The sequence below is a fragment of the Macaca mulatta genome, chromosome 3 (assembly GCF_049350105.2).
Source record: "Macaca mulatta isolate MMU2019108-1 chromosome 3, T2T-MMU8v2.0, whole genome shotgun sequence".
Taxonomy (NCBI): Eukaryota; Metazoa; Chordata; class Mammalia; order Primates; family Cercopithecidae; genus Macaca; species Macaca mulatta.
Window position 1 is genome coordinate 150714435 of NC_133408.1, and position 23739 is coordinate 150738173.

At 34.9% G+C, this 23739-nt stretch overlaps 2 protein-coding genes across 16 annotated transcripts in view; one reads left to right on the forward strand and one right to left on the reverse strand.

Moving 5' to 3' along the window:
- Positions 1-23739, reverse strand: part of IMMP2L (inner mitochondrial membrane peptidase subunit 2) — an 870942-nt gene that overhangs the window by 411355 nt on the left and 435848 nt on the right. The gene's annotated exons all lie outside the window — the stretch shown is intronic.
- The window catches only part of LRRN3 (leucine rich repeat neuronal 3), a 33474-nt gene continuing 16458 nt past the window's right edge, over positions 6724-23739 (forward strand). The window contains exons 1-2 of one of the 2 annotated variants that reach the window (XM_015134759.3): positions 6724-7102; positions 15461-15548. The gene's annotated coding sequence lies outside the window, so the exon portion shown is untranslated. The remainder of the gene's footprint in view (positions 7103-15460; positions 15549-23739) is intronic. The other variant, XM_015134760.3, reaches the window with a different exon arrangement.

Consider the following 23739-nt stretch of genomic DNA (forward strand, 5'->3'; position numbering starts at 1 on the left):
TGACAATGACTTAGGAGGCTTTGATGTGCAAGAACCAAATTGGGAGGGCACTGGTTGAGATTCCAAAGCAGAATTTCAGTAACAAGGTTGGATTAGAAACCAGAGAAAGGTCAACTGAAAAAGTAGGTAGAAAGTGATGATATGATTGTAGCAAATATTGATAGCTCTTTTGAGAAACTTAATACGAGGAGGACAGAGATGGAAAGACAGACTAGGGTTCAGGATTAAAGGGATGATTGTTGTTATCATTGTAGTATGAGTAACAATTAAGCATATCTACGGATTTTGTGGAAATATTGCTAGATATTTTTTCACATCGCTAGAAAAGGAATAAAAGTCAATTCCCTGAGTGAAAAGAATGGAGAGAGACACAGAGAAAAGCCAAGATGACAGACCTTTTGGATCTACAGAGAAATACAAGGAGAAACATAGGGACGAATAAAGGAATCTGAGGAAGAGATATAGAAAAAAATTTGTCTCATTGATTTCTGACGTCATCCTTGATTGTGAATTTCTTGGCATAATGAGATTACTTTTGTTCTTCAAATGATTTGTATCTTTCATTAAAAATAAGACCTTTGGGTATATACCCAGTAATGGGATTGCTGGTTTGAATGGTATTTCTGCCTTTAGGTCTTTGTGGAATCACTGTCCAAAGCAGTTGAACTAATTTACACTCCCATCAACAGTGTAAAAGTGTTCCTTTTCCTCCACAACCTCGCCAGTAGATTGAAGCTAGTTGATTAGGGTATTTAGTTGTTAACTAAATTTTGGTGGGTTTGCATCCCATTAATCTAGTAAGGACTTAGTAAGGTGTTTTTTGACTTTTTTAATAGTAGCCATTCTGACTGATGTGGGATGGTATCACATTGTGGTTTTTATTTCTATTTCTCTAATGACCAGTGATGTTGAGCTATTTTTCACATGATTGTTGGCTGCACGTATTTCTTTTTTTGAAACGTATCTGTTCATATCCTTTGCCCACTTTTTATAAAGACACATGCACATGTTTGTTCACTGCAGCACTATTCACAATAGCAAAGATATGGAATCAACCTAAATGCCCATCAGTGATAGACTGGATAAAGAAAATGTGGTACATAAACACCAAGGAATAAATACTATGCAGCCATTAAAAAAAGAACAAGATCATGTCTGTTGCAGGGACCTGGATGCAGCTGGAAGCTACCATCCTTAGCAAACTAATGCAGGAACAGAAAACCAAATACTCCATGTTCTCACTCACAAGTGGGGGCTAAATGATGAAAACTCAACAGACACTGGTGCCTGCTGGAGGGTGAAGAGTGGGAGGAGGGGGAGGATCAGAAAAAACAACTAATGAGTACTAGGTTCAATACGTGACTGATGAAATAATATGCACAATCTGCCCGCCCCATGACCCATGTTTACCTTTGTAACAAACCTGTACATATACCCCTGAACTTAAAATTTAAAAAAAAAAAAACAAAAGACATGGCTTGGTGCTGTGGCTCACATCTGTAATCCCAGCCATATAGAAGGAAGAGGTGGAAGGGCCGCTTGAGATCAGGCTAGGAAGCACAGAGAGACCACATCTCTACTCAAAGGAAAAAAAAAAAAAGAAAGAAAGAAAAAAGAAGAGAAAACTTAAAAGAAAAAATAGCAGCATATGGTGGCTTGTGCCTGTGGTCCTAGCTACTCTGGAAGCTGAGGTAGGAGGAATATTTAAGCCCTGGAGTTCAGGGTTGTTGCAGTGAACTATGATCGTGTCACTGCACGCCAGTCTGGGCAACAGAGCAAGGACTGTCTGAAAAATAAAGAAAAAATTTAAAATTAAAACAAAACCTATAGGTAAATAAGAATCTCTGTTTTTCTCCAATTTTACTTTCCAAAACTCCTTTGAAAAAGAAAATGAGAACTCTGACCCAACTTGCTTTAGTTCAACATTCTAACAACCAACCAGTGTTACTACTCACCTTACATCATGTTTTTAACTGAATTGAGAACTAATCTGTTATTAGAATTAGACCACAAAGGACAAAATCACTGAAGACCTTCTTAGCACAATGTCAGCCCCTCACCATCAGTGACTCATTCATTTGTATTTAGCTTTCTGAGCATATCAACTCATTTTTTCCACTAGGCACTGCATTTCTTCAGAGCTCTACTTCTCAAATCATGACAGCAATAAAAATTCTGTCATCAACCCTGAACAAACACTACTGTATAAAAGCATCCACTGTCTAGTGCATAAAACTCATTCCTTTTTTAAAAATAGTATTTTATTTTTGGCATCCCTTGTTGCTGACTACATTGAATTGGTTGGCTCAGCCATCCCTCAAGCATTCATTTATTTGACAAGTGAATGTTGAGTACCTTGTGCAGTAGAAAGTGCTCTGGCTCTGTAAGCAGAACTGAGTTCAAATTTTAGCCCCATTATTTAATAGTTTTGGGACACTGGGCAAGTAAGCTAGCTTCTTCCAGCCAATGTTTCTACACTGTCAATTGAACGTAAAAATATCTATCTTGGCCAGGCACAGTGGCTCACGCCTGTGATCCCAGCACTTTGGGAGGCTGTGGCGGGCTGATCACAAGGTCAGAAGATCGATGCCATCCTGGATAACATGGTGAAACCCCATCTCTAGTAAAAATACACAAAATTAGCTGGGCGTGGTGGCACGCACCAATAGTCCCAGCTGCTAGGGAGGCTGAGGCAGGAGAATTACTTGAACCCGGAAGGCGTTGGTTGCAGTGAGCCAAGATCGCGCCACTGTGCTCCAGTCTGGACAACACAGCGAGACTCCGTCTTAAAAAAAAATCCCAATTTGAATAGAATATTTTTGAAGTTAATGTATATAATACACAAATATATGTTAGTGTTAGTGCTCGACAGATGTTATTTTATCCATTTTATATGCATTGTGGAGCTTAAAAATGTAATAAGACATATACTCCCTCTAGGAGAATCTTATACGCTAAAAGGGGAAACAGGTAAAATTACAGAAGCAATTATAATACCAAAAAAAGATAAATAATAAGAGCGATAAAGAGTACTATTGTGGATCAAATGAGAGATTACATCTTGTTAAAGGAGGAAAACAATGACCATGATAACAATGACCACTACCATAATAATGCCAATAATAACGTCAAACATTTGTTCAAGACTACTATATTTGAGCACTTTTCTAAACTCGGTATACATATTAACTGTTTTAATGCTCTTAACAATTCTGGGAGAAAAATGAGATGCAGAGATGATACTTAAACCAAGATGCACAAATGACGCTTAACAGAGATGATACTTAACATGATGCTCAGAGTCTCTAGGAAGTGGCAAGGTAAGGATCCAAACCCAGGCATTGTGGTTCTACAACTCACATTCTACCAACTGCCCAGGCTACTTTTCTAAGGAAAACAACATACAGCCCAGGATTTGATAAAATAGCAATAAACAAGTTAAAAATCCCAACCACTAGCCAGGCTTGGTGGCTCATGCCTGTAATCCCAGCACTTTGGGAGGCACAGGTGGGTGGATCATGAGGTCAGGAGTTTGAGACTAGCCTGACCAACATGTTGAAACCCTATTTCTACTAAAAGTACAAAAAAAAAAAAAATTAGCCAGGCCTGGTGGCACGCTCCTGTAATCCCAGCTACTCAGGAGGCCGAGGCAGGAGAATTGCTTGAACCCGGGAGGCAGAGGTTACAGTGAGCGGAGATCGTGCCATTGCACTCCAGCCTGGGAGACAGAGCAAAACTCCATCTCAAAAAAAAAAAAAAAAAAAAAAAAAAATCCCAATGACTAAGTCAATGAATACTGATCTACTGTACCCCAATATTTTCTTATTTGATGATGAAGGCAAAACTCTTTCAATATAATTTAAAGGTTGCAATTATTCATTTATGTTTTAAAATCATTTCAACATCTTTCCATTAAAACTCAGTATTCATCTAGGAAACCTGTAGACATTTCCTACAATGTAGGCAACACGTACAACCATGTAATACTGTGGTTTGCAATGTGAAATTTCTCTGAAGCTTTAGTGCCTTCTAAAGGAAGAAACTTAAGAAAGAAAAAAAAAATGAAGGGAAAGGAGGGAGAGTAAGAAGGAGGAAAAGAACAAGAAGAAGGAAAAGAAGAATTAGCAGAGGACTGTCAATCATCCGGTAGATGATAGGGTAATATGGTGGAAAAAATCTGGAATACCTGAGGGGCTCTATCCTGTCTTTAAGGTGCCAACTGTGTGCTAAGCTTCCATGGTTCTCATTTGATGATCACTCACAACTGTATTAATTCAAAAACCCTAAAATCCTTACTGTATTACAATGTAATGTCTTCATACGGTACTTCATTATATAGATGTGATACCAAAATAATTTTTTCATGTATCTTTTGAGAGAGCCACATTTCACATTTACAGTTAAGGACTGAAGTCCCTGATAAGTGAAAAAAACACCCAAAACACACACTGATTCTACAAAGCTGCTGATGCTCTTGGAACAAAATAGAAATTCCAGCCAAAGAACTGAATCGTCATCCTTTTCATCCACAGCCAGAGTCATTTTCTCTTTCACGTTAAAATCTCATTTCTAGTGCTCCATGATATTAAATTTATAAAAATGAGTATAAAATATTTTAAATTTATCATGTACCTACATTAAAAGGACAATTGCAGGAAGAGCACTCTTATCTCCCACTTTCAAAAAAGTGATCATTTAGTTAAAACAATTTCCTATGAAATAATGTAAGATAACATATAAATGGCTACCTTTAACAATTCTAAATGAATCAAAAATTAAAAGATTTTTTCTTGATTTCTGAGAGACTGAAATTTAAAATATTAGGTATGATTGTTTAAAAACCAAGAAAGTAGTTTAATCGTGTATCTGTTTGACTATCACAACTTACCTTCATTATGGGAGTGCATTATAATTGGTTTGACTACTGGATTTGTCAATTATACAGTCAATACCAATCGATGAAAATTAATCACTGAGATACCATGGCATAAATAAAAATTCCTTTTTCAAATAATTATCACAATTTTAAGATTATTCTTCCATATGTGGCAATAAATCATGCAAATATTGAAATAATTTGGAATATTAAAGAAATTGAGATTTCCTAGATTAAAATTAAGGGGTAAGAAGGATGATTATTACTACTACTAAAAGTACATTAAATTATATGTAAACATACTCTTAACACAACATCCCAACACTCAACCATGATCCCTAATATACAGAATTGACTCAGGGCTTTCTGAGTAAATACTAGAGTATCTAGCAAATAATAAAATATTACAATAACATTCTGAAATAAATACTAAGTTAAATGATATGCTACTTTTATCTTGAACTTATTTTGATTCATTTGAATAAATTCTTATAGAGAAAAAGCATTTGGGAACTGTTTCTAGAAAACTACAGAGTGAAAATATTTAGTATTTAAAGATAAGCCTATTGTTTAAAATTTTTTCTGGTATTATTATTATTATTGTAACTGCAAACTATTGGTCTATGTCATGTCAATAAATACTGAAGGAGCAATTAGATATGAAGGCTTTTTTTTTTCCCTAAATCTAATAAGTGTCATTTCTTTTTACTCCACTAGAGGGTAGTCTCTCAAAACTGGGGTTGGAGTTATGACTAGCCTGCTTTTGACCTGTTGATATATTAATCCTCATGTTCCATTCTCCTCAACAAGATGTTTCTTTAGTATACTAATTAAGGTTGTAAAACATGCATTTTTAAAACTGCTTTTTGATTTTTTCATAGATGTTCTTTGAGAAATATGCACTGCTATGTGTTCCTGTGTTTTCCAAATTTCTGGTAATTAATAAAGATGTTTTACATATATGGCTTATATAGTATATTTTCCTGGGAAATATCCTCTCAGAGTTAATAGGCCTAAGAACAAAGATAAATAATTTTTTTTATAATTTAGCTTATTACAATTGAATTATTTCCCCAGAGTGGTAAAAAAATATATCCTAAATACACACACACACACACACACACACAGATATACAAACACACCTACACATGTACCCATTCATATGTAGCTCCTAGATTGATTACATCATATAAGGAGAAGTCAGTGAGTATAATTAGAAATACATATTTTTAAAAAGTACCCCCTCAAATGCCAATGTTGTGAATTACAGAGAGGCAAATATATGTTTTATTTTAAAAATCTGGTCAATCCAGACAAGAAATGTCATTGCTAAAAAAAAAAAGTGTTATTGAACACCAAGCACATATGCTAAATTAAGTAGGATCTATAGAGAACCAAATGCCACTCAAAACAGTTGCAAGCTTCTCTTCTTAAATAATACAGTCATTGCTGAACTTCACAGAGACAGAGTTGGAGGTGTGAGTCTCTACGACGTGTTTTTAATATTTGGGAAATCCTTATCAGTAGTGTGTCCTGCCTATTTGCAGACTGAAAACATTGTTTCTCTGAATGACTGATAACCTCAAATTGAGAAAACTTGTCAAAAAATTCCCAACATTCCTCCAGAAAGGGGGAAAAAAATAAGGAAAATGATACCTAGGAAAATATGCAAGCCTGTTTCATTTATTTGTATCCTAAGCAGCAGTGTCATAGAACAGACAGTTTGTTTCAGCCAACCAGACTGGAGCAGCTGCGAGTGCTACATCTTGGCAGTCTGAAGCGATTGGCTCCTCTCTGGGGAGTGGAGGGTGTTCAGTTATTAATGACCGCTGAGCAGGCAGCACCATGTCAGTGTGACAACTGATCGGGTGAACGATGCACCACTAACCACCATGGAAACAAGGGAAAATAAAGCCAGCTCACAGGATCTCTCTTCACTGGATTGAGAACCTCAGCCTGCCGACTGAGAAAAAGAGTTCCGGGAAAAAGAAGGAATCCTGGCTGCAGCCTTCTGCCTTCCTTTATATTTTAAAATACAGAGATAAGATTACGTGCATGTGTGCATATCTATAGTACATATTTGTGTATACTTTGTTACATAGACACGCAAATGCACCTATTTACACCGGGCAAGAACACAACCATGTGATTATCTCAACCAAGGAACTGAGGAATCCAGCACGCAGGGACATCGGAGGTGGGCTAGCACTGAAACTGCTTTTCGAGGTAAGTTTAAAATACACATATCTTTTAAAATACGTTCTATTTCTTGTCACCTCGATGATCACGTTTTTACACCTAAATCCTCCTTTGATGTCTTCTTGTCTGAATTCTAAGAGCATTTTTTCTTTTATTGCACTTTTGAGAAGAAATTCACATGCAAAACCCAGCTGGCTCTGTGTGTGCCTAGCTGTGTTTGTGAGATTCTCCAACATGCATTTTACTAGCTTGAATGCCCATCAGAGGATGTGAGTGGGAGAGAAAAAGCAGTGTTGGGGGGAGGAGAAAAAGGAGGGAGACAGAAGAGAAGGGAACACTGGGGGAGAAGAGAGGAGAGGGAGAGAGAAGGAGATGAGGAAGAGAGAAGGAGACAGAAAGACAAGAGGAGAGACACGGATAAGGGGGTGCAATTTTCCTTTTTCTTCACATTATTTGTAGTGAAAAACAGATCACACATTATTCTGTGTTTTGAAATCAACCCACCAAATGGGGCATTTTTATTCTCTCTCACCCAGTGGATGCAAATTAAGGCAAATGCTGTTGTATGTTAAGAGCTAAAATCACTAAGCAGAGTATCGGATTGAGCATATCACAAACAGTTATTGAATTTCTGCCAGGCTACATCTTACGGACTGGGGTAAATGACTTCCCTTTAATAACATCCCCTCACTGGTCTGAAGGGACAGTGCAAATGTCTGATTGCTAATGCAGCTGGAACTGCCACACACTAGGTAAAAGGATCCCATGAACCAGAAGAGTTCTAATCTTCTTTGGTAATTAACAGGATCACAGCAGGATGGCTTTAAAGTACATTTCCTATTTAAGAAGATTGTTTGTTCTAACCAACTGCTATATTCCCTTTGCTGTTATTGAGCTGGATGGCTTAATTCGGCTCTAATTTATTCATTTTTAACAATATGTCCTTGTTTCTGTGCCTCTAATTTCAGTGAAAGCAGGCTATGAATATGAGTAGAACCTTCCTAATTTAGTGAAAAGGGGATAATGTGAAAACAAAAAGAGAAGTAAAGGTTCAAAATATCTACCTAGAATATACTGTGCTCTGGTACCATAAATATTACTGATATATTTCTCATCTTTAGTTTCAGAAGCAATGCCTCTGAGACAGAATTACTCTCAGTAAACTCTATGAGCATCCATGTATCGATGATTCATGGAATTCATTGTGGGTTAATTTTTACTTCCAATCTTGTAAAGGGAAGCCAGCTACTTAGAATATGCTTTCAAACAGACAACATCAATTGAGGACATTCATGGAAACATTCACTGCCCTCTTTACTGGGTCCTGGAAAGACAGTAAAAGAAACCTAGCATTTGTATTTCATCTTCTGCAGCTCTCTCCTGCCTTCTTTTAGTTCAACTAACCACATAGTTAACAGAGTCAGCTTCTTTGAAACTGTGGGTTATTTTTTTCCACAACTGTGATTTCAGAGCTATTATTGGTTTTCTAGTTTGTAATATAAGCCAAAGCAAAAAGACAATAACCAGCCACTTAGATCCTGCCACTTTCCCATAAATGTGTCAAAAAATGAATCAGTTTACAATATGTAATATAAGAAGTCAATTAATTCCAGTGACCTTTGTAAATGATGACAATAAAGCAGCTCTGACAATATGCCAGTGGCTTCGATTTTCTCTCTGTAAAATGAACAAGTTTAAGAAGAGGGTTCCTGCTCAGAGAGAAAAATGAAAGATGCTGAAGCATCAGCTTGCAATATTGGCAGCTTTGCTCACTCTGCCTCAAACGCCACATGCAATCTATAAAAAAAACAAAATGATTTATTACAAAAAGGAAAAGGTGTTTTATTTGCTTTTCTGCTATTTATTAAAAGTGCTGCTTTTGAAACAGACCAGATCTGATATTCTGAGGTACCTCCTAAGTTCCTAACCAAGAGGAAAAGAAGTAGATACTCAACCCTCTGATTTCAAACTCCCATATAATGTAGCATTGCAGTATTGATTTCAGTTTTTCTTAGACCTTTTCCAGGGAAAGTTTGCATGCCAGACACACATTCTTAAATCTAACCCGCCTTATTTTAAAATTGCAATCGATGACACCTAAGAACAGTGGATTCACTGTTTAACCATAGTAAAGCTCACATACATATTTTGTGGATTACAGAGATCAGTAATGTGCCCACTTGAGTCTGAGAAATACCAACACTCCAGGCCCTCAGTGTCGTCACTCAGTGTGTGACAGTGAGTTTGGTGATTTGATCAGCACCTACAAATGCCAGATGATGGACATATGTGTATGCCTGGAAGACTTAACCATAGTCTCCCCAAATCATGTAACTATACCAGAAATAGCAGCTTCCTGGCAAGACAAGCTTCAAAGGACCATTTTTTTCAGGGTGTCGCCTAACACAGGCAACATGCTGAGTTAGAATGCTGATGAGTAGGTGGAATTTTTTATTTGGAGGTGGTTGTTCTTGTTATTAATGGCTGAATAAACAGTGCTACCAGACTTCTAGGCCAGTAATTTAGTGATCTATGAAAAAGGTGATCAACTTATGATGCACTAACTATATTTCACTGTTTCTTTGTTCTTTTTTTTTTTTTTTTTTTAACATCTTTTGCTTTTGCCATATGATGGGTTTGATGTTTCACTCCTCCTCCCCAGTCTGAATTTTTTTGGGTGTAACATTCCTATGTAACATGGTACTTGGTATTTATTACAACCTAACTTGATCAGAAAGCTTTATAAACTGAGTTTAAAAAAAAAAAAAAAACTTACCTAAGTTAAAGGTTATTACTTAATTAGCAGCCCCTGAAAATGGGCATAGGTGAGGTATCTGTTGGTGAATCTAAAGGAGATCATTAAAAGAAAGCTAATAGCAGGCTAAAAAATGAGTTCTTACTTCTAGTCTCAATAAGGATGCTCCTCTAAAATGATTTAAAATAATGTGGCTCCAGCCAGTCTGAAGAAACACTAGACATGCGTACAGCCCACTAAAATGTTCCATGTGGACCTGGTTCTGAGAGTTTAACTACTTATGTATCATTGTTTGGCACATGAAACTAAATAAATCAGGTAAACTCTAGGCAAAACATCAGTACATCTTGTCCGTGCTGTCAAAGATAAAGCTTTCTGATATTGGCTATGCAATGAGTACTTAGGAAAGCTTCACTGTGTGACAACTGAACATAGCTCCTGCTCAGGGAATTCCTCCCCTCTCCTTCTGAAAAAGTGATGTCTTGTTAGACAGCTACGAAGTCACTAGTAAAACATGATAACAATTATTTCTTTAGCCACAATGTGAAAGGAAAGGAAGTCAAATTCTAATATAAAGACAGTAGCTGGTACCAGAGGATGGGAAAAGGAAGAGAGATAAATCAAAATGTTTTTCTAACTTGTTGAAAGGAATTGAAGGTCTCAATAGATGCTATTTAGAGGTCATTAAATACAGGATTAACAAGGAAGACTTAATGCCCATCTCAAATCTTTCTGAAGAAGTACAGTACCTACAGGGCTATCTACTATATTTGCATAATTGTCAAGTTTGTATACACCTGCTTTCTATTATGTTAATTCATCTTTAGGCCATAATAAGGGAAGAATTATCTATGGTGCCATTAATAAAAACACATTACACAGCTTCAGTATATGGGAATATAGAAGGGAGACATGCTTTCATAGAATAGAATTTTTTGAATTGAAAGAGACAGTAGTAGCTAGTCTAATATGTTTATTTGGTAGGTGAAAAAAACTGAGACTGAAAGGGTTTGAAATCGTTATAATGTAATATACTGTACTTTGTATTCACCCAGCTATTGATTGGAGAGGCCCAGGTTAGAACTCCTTACAATACTTCCTCCAGCATTCCATTAAAATTCTGCCTCCTTAGTCTTTCAAATATAATGTTTTCTCAAAAAACTATCTGAAAAAAATCCCCCCAGACTCACAGATATGTGCAAAAAAGAGATATGTTTATTCAGATAATCAAGCATTCTAAAAGCAAAAGCCAATATTCAATAACAGAAGCAGCAATGATTTATTAAGTATATAACACCCAAATATTTCAAAACCGTAATTCATCTTTTGAATGTGGTTTACTATATTCTGTAAAGAGTCATAAATATTAGAGTTTTGCCCTGTTTTTAAAACATGTTAATAATAATAATGCCACTATCCTTCACTTACAGAGACTCAGCTATCGATCATCCACTATAAGTTTTAAGGTTTTCCAAGAATTCTGAGGAGCCTCTCCACATCTGTTTTTACTTGGGTTCACTATAAATAATTTAAAGCACTTAACATGTGCCTTATTTTTTTATATACAGTGTCCATTCTCAGGATCCATGCTTTGCTTATACATCTCATTGGAAAACAATAAACATCAGGATAGCAATCCGTCTCCTTCTCTCCCTCCCCTACTCCATCCCAACTTACTTTCTGATTTCTAGAGTCAGAGTGGGAGCTCCAGTAGGCAATGACATCTCCTTAGTATCACAATCCTCTTCTTTTCTTTTGGGCAAATTTCTCTGTTTTTAAATGTGCTCTCCAAATTTTGCTTAACATAATAGTAATTAATTGACTCAACTTGTGAGAAGGATACAAAATATAAACACAGTAATTGTGAATATTTGTTTAAAGCTCTACCATTTACAGAGCAATTTTTCAACAATTACTTTGCTCCTCACAACGATCTGGTGAAGTAGGGTAGATATGATGATGATGAACATCTTTAAGACAGGAGAATGAGGTTCTGTGAGGTTAGAGACTTGCTAACATGTTGAGGTGCAAGGGTCTCTGACTCCAGAGAGTAGAAGAAAATATGGGTGTAGCACTGGTCCCTGGCATTTCTGAAGTTAGTAATAAATGTCAGTTCCCTTTTTATTGAACTTCCACTCTAGATCTTACCCTTCCAACAACTATGTTTTTGTACCATGCCACACCATATCTGGATAGATTTTTGCAAATTAAAATCTTTATTTCTTAAATCACAGCTATTGCTATGCCTGAGTTAAATTTTTAAAAAAAACAAAAAAACAAACCAAAAAAAAAAAAAACCCACAACCCACATCTATTCTTGGAGAAAAAGACTGTATGTTGTTCTACCTACTCATCCATATGTTTGTCTGACAGCATTAGCACTTTGATAAACAGATACTTGGCAAAGGTCTCAAAAACTGGATAAAATGAGATGAGTAAATTATTTAGGGATTTTCCAGGTTACTAAAAATTACGAACAAAGTCTCCAAAGTCACTTAAGAACCCCCAATGGATCAAGTGTCAACATAAAAGCAACTTCTTTAGCATCTCCTTTCTGGTTTGTCTTGGGGAGAAAATGACACACTAAATAAGATAAAAATATTAGTTAATTTGAAAGTAAACTGGTATATTTGTAAACTATTAAAGTCAAAATGCCAGTAAACTTACATACATTATTCTGTGAGCCCTTTCTAGGGGAGATTTTGTCTGTCAAAAGTCATACAGACCTTGAAATGAATAAAAATCCCTTTAAAACATATTCTAAAGTTTGTCATTTCACGCTTTACTTCCAGGAGGTAAAGCATTCCACAGATAATCAGCTATTCTACTCAGGGAAGGAGTTTAAACATCACCACTTTTTGCATGTCTGCATAAAAAAGGCCCACTGAATCAGTTAAAGGTTAGCATCAATAGGCAACATTCTCTATTTCCTGAAGCTCCTGGGATCTAATTCCCTGAGGAACAATGCAAGAGGCACTGTTTCCCAATTGGTACAAAACAGGACTTGAGGAATGGCAGAATGTGTTCTCCCGGGATTAAGGCCCCAAAGGTGAAGCTCGGGACTCACAACACTTACAAGTGACATGAATAATAGTAGATATTTTAACTATAGAAGACATTTAAGAGACTTCGTTTTCACTGTGGTAAACAGGTTTGATTTGGACTTATAACTTTTTTCAAAAATTATCAAATTAATAACGACTACAATGAAATGAAGGCAAATATTTTAGTGGATTCATTCCCTGGGGTAACATTTGTTCTATAATTTATAGTCTCATAATGTTGAGAGATCAAAGCATTTAAGTAACATTGTCAACTAATTTGCAGCTTACCTTTCTTAAGGAAAAAAAAAATGTTAAAAACAGACGTATTTTTCAAACATACAATTCATGTTGATTTTTATGTCATTAGACTGTTTACTGTATCGCTATATTTATATGCCTCCGAAATATGGACTTTTAATGGGGTCTAAGTTTAATTCTATTTTTATCAAAACTCAGTCACTCAGAAATACCAAACACTGAACATGTTCTACAAAAAGTATTCAACATCTGTAGAATATGTGGAACCACAATGACCTTTATTGAAATTTCAATAGTTGCAGGAAATAATTTCAATATATATCTATACAGATATTTTGATTTCTACAAAGGCCAAGGTGTTAATGGCCTTACACTGCAGGTGCCCAAGGCATTGAGAACAAAAAAGATACAGCAAGTGAAGAGAGAATTGAGTCTAGGTCACAATGCTATAGCATTGAAAAGAAAGTGCAACAGAATAGAATGGAAAGAGCAAAACAAGGTGACTGCCATATATGAAAGATAAACATACTCTAACAACATATAAACTTTGAAAGCTCTATTCATAGTCATTCTTGAATGAAAAATATATAAAATGCCATTATAAGATATAAACTTCATCCAAGTCAATTTGTTGTGTGACTAGCTGAACTGACTCACTTACCAAACACATAGTTTATATTTGTTCCTCGTATTGTCATTTATTACCCACATATTTTTTACACAAACACTACAGTTGTTTAAAGAGTGTCATAAGGTGATGTTCAGCTAACTTTTTAAAATCAGTGAGGCATTTTCCAAACCACCATTTCCTTAATCAATTACTTTTTAATGAGGAAGCAAAATTTATGTAAATATCAAAGTCTCATTTTTACATTTAGGCTATAAATTATACCATAATATGCTGCTGTTGGGCAAAATAATCAAAGTAATGAAGAATTAAAACAAATGTTATGACATAAATTAATATAAGCAGAGACCTTATACATTCAAACCACATCATCTCTCTTAGACAGTCCTTTACTGGCTAAAGGAATGGTAGCAATACTGGCAGATCTCGTTTACAACATACAAACATTTTCCGTGCCAAACATTGTGCTAAGCACTTAACATACATTTTCTCATTTAATCGTCATAACAACCGTACTATGGAAGCACTATGTTTAACCCATTTTACCAACGTGAAAAATAAGGCTTAGAGAAGAAAAGTAACTTGCCATAACTAATGAAGAACAGGAAAAGGAACCTAAGTCAGTTAGCTCTCAAGAACATGCCTTTGTACATGAGGCAACACTGCCTCCCATTGGTACTGCCTAAATATAGCTAGTTTATATCGCCTTCCAAGAGTCAGATTCTCTATCAAAATACAAAAACTCCATTTATAGTTTCATATCATGCATTCTGCTCATACTAGAATATTATATCTTTGTAGGATTCTTCTTTTGTTTCTGAGAAAGGAGTGATGCTTTACTTATTTATATTTGAGTTTCGCGATCCACTAGATTAACTAAAATGATTTTTTGCAGTTCAGTTCACAGCCAGACCTGTGAACCGGCAGCTTATAGCTTCCTCTCTCATCATTTTTCCATCAAGTAGAAGTCAACATACTTCTTTACCTGAGGTCATGCAGTATAAGTGACACGAAAGAAAAATGCAAAACTTAGCTCGTTGGCCTCAAATTTCATTATTTATAATAAGGTGTCCTTGTATCTAGTTCCAAATTTTGGACACTTTTTCCCCCTCATGCATTCTCTTTTAAATGATGAACATGAAAATAGTCTGAATACAATTTCATTGCTACTATGAGCATCAATTTTCAATGAAATTCATCAATCTTCCTCAGTATGCATAAGCTTCTAGCCCTGCAAGGTTAACTGATGAAAGCTGTAACTTGCTTTTCAAACTGAGGATGCTGAGCCAAACCTAAAACTTTAGTAGAAGCGTTCTGTACTAGCTGTTTGTAAAACTTCAGCATTTCTTGCTGTGTCACCTCCTGAAAAGACTATCAGGGGAGTCCTTCGACTTGACTGTTCTACGAAACAAAATCTGAAAGTAAAATTAAAGCAAAAATGTTGTTGAGGATTCCTCCAGTGATTAAAAATGGAGTTTAGAGAGCTCACATCAACATATATTTTCTGTTCAAAATGAAGATTTTTTTTGAAATTATAAGCAATTAGACAACTGAAAAAATAAATTCAATTTTGAGGTAATAAAAGGTTAAAGTACTGTGAATCATGAATAACTTAACATATAAGAAATAAAGAAGGACATGTATAATTTTAAATTAAACTTTTGGGGTTTTTTTCCTGCTACTTCTTATATACAACAAAGACAAGGAAGAGGAGGAGAAAGAGAAAGAGAAAGAAGAGGAAGATGTTGGGCAACATTTATTTAACATGCTCCACAGCCTGGAACCTGGGTAAGCTCTTTGTTCACCTCCTCTCATTTCACTTTGGTTCCATGAGGGAACCGAGGCTTGAAATGGAGAAGCATTTGCCCACCTTCGCTCAGTGGAAAGGTCCTGATTTGAATCCTGAATGTCTGACTCTGAAGCCCATGTTATTGTGTCTTCCTTAGCATATATTTCTCTCTTTTTTTTTTAATTTCAATAGGTTTTTGGGAAACAGATGGTGTCTGGTTACATGAATAAATTATTTAGAGGTGATTTCTGAGGTTTTGGTGCACCCATCACCCAAGCAGTGTACACTGTACCTAATGCCTTATCACAGATTTCTTAGAATAAGCGTAATATATTAATCCTTAGAGAAGCATTTGACTTTTTACGCAGAAGCATCTAACAACAGGCTCTTTCTACAGTTTGAAACTCAGCCAAGATCAGGAGTATATATATAATAATATGCTCAAACTTTATATATAATAAAAAATATATATAATATATTAAAATATTTATAACATATATAGATTTAAAATAAACATAATAAATGCATCAAACTTTACAGTTTTACCACATGGTACAACCTGATTAGTATAATATTATTTCATAAATAATATAATGATAATGAACACAATATAATTCAACTAATCTAGAAGTATTACTTGTGGATTTTCTACTTAAACATTCTTATTAATCTGTGTAATTTTAGAAGTGTAATGTATGTAAAAATATCATGGTTGAATTCCAGGAGGATTTATGAACATCTAAGATCTGTATCATTTCTTAGGGAATGGAAATCACTAATGAAATAAGGAAAGTTTTCTTGATCATAAATATCTTGCAAATTGAACAAGTATAACAATGTTTTAACCTTATTCTTTCGACCCTGAATATTGCTCACCAGATTTGAAAATATTTGAAAACTTTTAAATATCTTTCTATATTTTGTAAAGATGATGAACATTTATAAGTTTAAAATTCTCCCATGAAGAGTTTTTCCTGTCCAGAATGGTAACTCCTCCTCCTTGATCACCACATTCTGCCTCCACCCCTGCTAGTAGTATACCAAATTCTCAACCCCATTTAAGCATGATGCTTTCTTTTCACATCATCATATTTAGTTTTTAAGCAATATGCTGCTCTGGATTTTACTTGATAGAGATTTTATGTCTTTGAAAGAAGAAATATTCTAAGATAATATCTTACCACTTATTCATTTAGACATTTCATCTCATGGTCATTTAATCAACGACCATGATATAGATACATCCCTAGTCATTGAACAGAACCTTGGCATACTGATAAGGAAGAATGTCTCTATGATACAGCAAGTAGAATCATATATTTGTACCTGTGATGATGTACTACCAAACTCACTTGGGTACTTTTAATGTGTGATCTCAGAATCTGTAAGAATAACACCTAAGAATCCATATTTATTTTCTGCACAAAGTTACAGAATTATTGGGTAAAGATTCAAGGCTTTTTTCTTTGTCCACTGTCTACCATTTTTGTTTTAGATTTAGTGAAAAAAAATTACTTGAGACAATCAATTGCTTGAATTAATACAGAATATATATAGGTACAACAGGTACAATAGGTATACTGTCTTGTATAATTCCTGAGAAATATACAAGAAAAATAACAGGTTAAATAGGTATATTGTCTTGTATCTTTCCTGAGAAGACTGAGAAGAGGGTATAGCTAAATGAGTTAGGGGTTTGATTTTAAGGGATCTGACTGGGACATTCAAAGTAAATGACCTCAGTTAATATGTAATAATGAAAGGCTGTGGTAAACATAGTTCCTATCTCTACTGTCCCTAATCTAAAAAGGTATACCATCCACAGTCATTTCTTGGCAGTCAGGTGATATCTCTAGGGTACTAGGTTATGTATCCTTAGGAGAAACACCTACCAAAAATGGACAAACCTCTTCTGCCCACATGTTCATGAACTCCAATTTTCATACACTATATCTCATTCCATATGGAACTCAAATGAGGGTCACCCAGAAACTGCCACCAATATGATTAATGAGTAAACTCTACACTGCCCGTCAATTTCTTTTAAAACAAAATGAGTCAGAATATAACGGAATCCCTATATTGAGACAGATGTTACAGATTTTAGGTCACTTATTAAGTGACTTAAAGACATAATTAGAACCCAAACCAGGTGACTCAATCCTTGCCCAGTGGGTATTTCATAGCACATTGACTACAATCACAGTTTTAAAAAGTTTGGACCATATGCTCCTGTCAAATCATTCTTTTTTTTAATGCATCACGATGACCAAAAGTTCTCAAACTCAACCCTATAAACTCAGCAGTGTCTTCTCTGTGAAGGGCCCATATTGGTGGAACCTCTTAGCTGCTGGAGTTTAGCAGAAGCACAATTCACTGTCATCCAGTCAGTTTTCAAGATGTCTCTTTAGATTGTCATTTTATTGACAGTAATGTGTTGCTGCTGCTTTGCATCAAGCATGTTAATTACTCGAGTCTGGAGTTTTGAGTTTGTGACCTAAAGTGATTTTAGCTGAAGAGTTATTTTGTTTTGTTTAAATCAGTCAAATAAAAGAGAGACAGAAAAATTACTAAGCGGAGGTCCACAAGTATAATGAAAGAATGGAAACCATAGAAATAGCAAGTTTGAAGTTTCATACCTATCTAAAAAATAAATAGAATAATCCAGCTTCTTCGTGCTATTCTATTAGAAACTTCCACTACTCTGGGACATTCTATCTCAAATTTAAAAAGTTCTGAAACCATTCTTCACTAATTCTCTTTCCTAGGGCCATAAAAGACTTTATAACACGTATAAAATAATTACAATCATTGAAATCATAAATCTCATTGTAAACTTATTTTTTTAAATGTTAATTAAAACCCCATTGTAGACCATATAGTATAGGACAACCAGCACTCAAGTCCCCGAGTTGCTAAAATTTAAACATTGCTGACAATAACATGGTCTTTTTTAAGACTACAGTGTCCATTTATCATAGTGACTTCACAGTTTTCGTTTCTCTCTTATTTTTACTCTAATTAGAACTTTGTGTGAGTACTAATGAATGTTGTTAAATTTTAACAATATATATTAGACTTTGTTTCCTACAAAATGTAACCATATCTCAAGTAATAACAACTCAAAAAACCTGTATTAGCATTTCTGCAGATTTATAGTTATAATTGTACTTCTTTATCTATTCCATTGCCAACAAGCATACATGCATACGTTTATACTTTCACACACAGACCAATACTGGATTTTTTTTAATATTTGACAACTACTAATAGTTTTTACCAGTTTATAAATAATTAACTAAGTCTAGTCACACTGATTTGCACCTGCTTTCCAAGGACTTTTTCTTCTTCTAAGACATGTCATATAACTAACATGGTAAATAGCATGATACATTTTTAGAATTATTTTCATAGAAATAACCAGAAAAATATCTACTAGGCAAGCAAAATTCTACAATCTTTTATGATAATCAGAGCAAAATGGCATTTAAGTAGTTTTATTTTGCTCTGCCATTTCTCCTGTTCCAATATTTTCACCTATAAGTTTAAGTTACAGCAAATTCTAATGAGTTCTTATCCATATGATGACTTCTTAATATGATAGTGATTAACATTTAGTAACCACTTTGTATGTGTCTGGTGCAGAAGAACTTTTTTATACTATGAACCTTTAATGCATTATTTTATTTAATTTTTACAACATCCCTTTGAAGTAGATACTATCATCACTCACCTTTCAGTAGATGAGGAAACAATGGCTGCAGCAGAGAAAGAATGAGAGTCCATGCCTGATCCCTTAATGACTAGGCTACTTCTATTGAACACCATTTTGAGAGTACCAGAGAGCAAAATAAGGCATTTGAATTCTCAATTCAAGAAATCTTGGGGTTAAGTGTGAAACAAAATGAGAATACTGAAAAGTGATACTCCTGTAATATGCATGTGGGGGAAAAGCTACATTTTCATTTTCACTTCCCCAGGTTAACACTCTTCATATCTCTGAGTTTGGGCCTATATTCAGGCAACTTTTTTGAAAGGCAAATTTGCTGGAGGATGCCTTCATTCATGCATGCATGCACATACATACGCCTTTACTATTCACATCTTGAGCCAATTTTGCAGAGTTGGAAATGATGAAACTCCAGGTACAGGAGAGACAAAAGTCATATGATTTTCTTTCTCCCACTCCCTGTGTGTCCCATTTTCCTGTAAATGTTTAGTTCTGTAATCCACAGTTCAAATTTATTGTAAAGAATGAAACAATTTCTTTTGTTATCTGCTTTAGATTTACCAAACTCTACATTTTGTTCTAGAAATTGTTCTCACTTCTGTTGTTAATGCTCCATGTTTATATATTTTGATACGATGTCACTTTAGTAACTAATACCATCACTTCTATTGAAGCTGATATCAATTTTTTAAAAGGCTGAGGGGATATTGTATGTGAAACTACTTAGTATGGTTGCCAGCAATAATTTTAAATCATGCTAAATAATAGAAAAGTCTCATCATTAATCCCCCTATCTAGTCTTTTTGATTCGGGGTTTTTTAGAACAAATGCTAAAGAAAAATTTTTAAATGTGAAGAAAAGGAAAATTAATAGTAGGGATGAAAAGTGTGGAGGACTTGCCACAAGCAATGAGATGTTAATGTATTCACAATAAGCTGTAAGCAACACTTCTTATCAAATTAAAAATATGCGTACAAATACCCAGGCTCTCATCCCATTGGAAGGAGGGCAAAATCTATTTAGAATGAGAGGGTCATGGCTTCTAGAACAGTGGGGAAGACAGGAAAAGCAGAGAAAAGGGGACAGTCCCTCACACAAAAGAGGAAGAAAAATAAAAAGAAGAGATGGGGAGTTCCAGATATAATAGCTCTTACAAGTGATTTGGGACTAAAATGTGAATCTACTTGCCAGAATACAGACAGCAGAGGCATGACCACAGACTTTCAGAAGCTCCCAGTCCAGAGCTATTTCCTACTTTCTTACTAAAGATCTCATTGAGACAATAATATATTCTTAACTCTGTAGATTGCAAATATGTATTTTCAAATAAAATAACACAAAATCTTTGAAGTGCCCTTTAAAAATTAATTTGAGTCTTCTTCATGAAATAAAGAATTCTTATGTCAATAGGCTGAAAAATTACAAAACAGATGTCAAATAACCTTCATTTTGCAACAACATTCTATGAATCTGACATCTAGTTATTTCAGTTAACATCATGTATAAAACTCAGAAACTCAGAAATTATGCATCCAAAGAAAGGAATACTAATTCATGACAGCATGTTGAAAATAGCAGATGAGAACAATACACCACAACAGTACATAAACTGGCCAAATGACACTGCATACATTCACGTCTTCCATGACAACAAAAACTTACTAACAATTGACATCTGGTTTGCTCCCTTATTCTGCAAATCACAAAAAATGGGTTGCTGTAGCAACTGCCACATGCAATTTAGTTGGCTGGGGGGAAAACACCCTTAGAGTACTTTCTAAGAAACAAATACAGCATGTATTTTTATTGTTCCTCCCACCCTAAATTGAACAAATCTCCTGACAGGTCTATTTTCTCATAGCTTTAAAAATGGGCTTGCTCTCTGTTGTTTGCATTTATATTACGTGTACTACCAATTTATGCAAATGGTGAAAAGAAAAAAATCCATAAAAATATAAAAGAAATAGATGAAGATTGCCTGAGTCACATGAATGTGATAGGGCCATTGCCTTTTATAGCATCCCCACTTTTTCTCACTGACAGCTCTTTTAGCCAGTTTAACTCCACTGATGTATGTATCAAATCTATGAGTGACACTCCCAGGAATACACAACACCTCAATTCTTAACGCACCAGCAAGGGCACGCTTATTTTTCTGAATCAGAAACAAGAGCAAGTACAAATAATAGGCAGCTAATTTTCTTAGAAACATTATTTGTAATCTCACAGTAATACATAACATAGTCTGTTTCCAAGGATACAGCAGAGGACCTTAGAACATATAATACCAACATTGGTGCACATTAGAGCAGACAAATTAGCACCTACACGCTAAATAAAATGGGAGGAATACTCATCCCTTACCTACTTACTTCTTAACTGGGAACTAAGAGAAGAGGCAAAGTATCTGGAACATTTAAAGCCCTGAATGTGGAACAATTAAAGCTCAAGTCATTGTTCTCCTTATTTAAGGGCAAGTTTGACAACTGTTCAAACTCTACAGACGTTGGTCTGATGTGGGAAGGTCAACTTTTTTGAAGGATCTTAACTATCATCCCTTGAAATAATAGAAATCTCTTCTCTCTAGAAACTCACTAGTTTTGAGAAACTCTCTAAGAAAAACAGTCCAATTAAAAACACACAAATAAAATGAAAAACAGATATGTCTTCTACCATCACCATTTTTGCCACGTGTAAACTTCTCATGAACTTCTCACCACCCGAGGCTTGAGATAAAGGCTCGCTATTTTGAGGCAGAGACTCAAATATAGCAAGAGTTGATGAAGTATGGCTGCTAAGAGATGCGAGGGACTTATAAATAACATTAAGATAACAGGAATTAAAGTCTCGGTGTGTGAAAATACTGTATATCTAGGATGCAGATAAAAACTGTCCTTACAGATCTTGCAGGGAAAAGTACCTGACTATACTGTATAAAACTTCTGCTGTACCATTTAATCATACTAAAAAAAAAAAAAAAAAAAGAATCAACACACAAATAGATTTCTTTTCCACTGTTCTCAATTTAAAAATAATTGGAGAAATGTGTGTTTTGTTTAGAAGAGTAAAGGAAAACATTCATTCGATAGTACCACATAGAATCATTTGCTTAATAGCATTTCTAATATGTTATGCATTTATTCAATCTACTTCTTTCTATATTAAAATGCAAAAGCAATTACTCTGGATATAAATCCTAGAAAACAATCAAAGTTTCTATTAAATCAGAGGAGAGACAGTTAAGCTGCAATGTGATTTGCAGATGCTCATGAATAGACAATACTTAGAATTTCTCTCACTAGAATGTGAAAAAGATAGATGGGAGAGATTCAGAAACTTCCTTCTTTCCCCTTTCCCTCTGTCTCTCCTCCCCTCCCTTCTTCCTTCTCTCTTTCCTCTCCCATTTTTTCTTTCTTTTTAGGCAGACTTTGAAGAAAAGTTTTTATATAAAGTCTAATAATTTAAATTATATGGGCATGTAAAATTGCCTTATATTACAATGCCAGCCCTACAGCAGGTAGAAAATTCCTTTCAACATTCTATTGTAAATAGTTTATACTCAACTGATCAGTCACAGGGGAATATGGGCAGATTCAACCTCCTACCTCCTTTGTCTCTAAAAAGAAATTCTGGGTAGTTCTTTGTATACTTATATTAAAGTCATTTCTGTTCAGTAAAAACTCAAAATAAGCATGTTGAAGAAGGGGCAATGGAACATGAAAACAATGAATAAAAAGATTCTGTGCATGTATAACAAGCATTCTGTATTTTACCTTATCTGAACAGAATCTTAGAATCTACATGCTTTAATTGGGGCTCTAGTAAAGTAATAATCTCAAATATGAAATTCAATAGATGCGTCTCATGCTCTGATTAAATGTCAAGGCCACAGATTTGTTATTTCGGATCTAGTGAGCAATAATTTTGTTGGCTAATAATAAACTCCCAAAGATTTATTTGCAACATTTGGCTGTCCATTTCAAAGCTCTGGGTCATGCTATAGTATTTCCAATTCTGCAGATAATATTATAGAATCTAGCATGCAAAGCTTAAACTTTTAAGTAAATTTTACTAGTTTCATGTGTGCTGAATAGACTTTGAGTTCTTCTGCTGAAATTTTGCACCAAAAATATTTCCCAGTCTCAATTTGCAGCAGATACTGAGATATTGTCTTGATTTGCATAAACTTTTCCTTAGCAAAGTATATATGGCTTTCTTTACAATACTGTTTTTTATTTTTATTTACAGAATACAGTACACTGTCTTCTGTTAAGTGTCACTTTCTAGTGCAGATTCTTAACCCCAGTCTAGGTTTGGAGACACAAACCTCACAGATTGTTGATGTATTACATTTGATCACTATCAGCTGGCAACAAGCATAGTCTGGCCTGCAGCCACACCAAACCAATTTTCTCGAGGACTTTTCTCAGTACTTAACACTCAATTATATTAATGTTTAT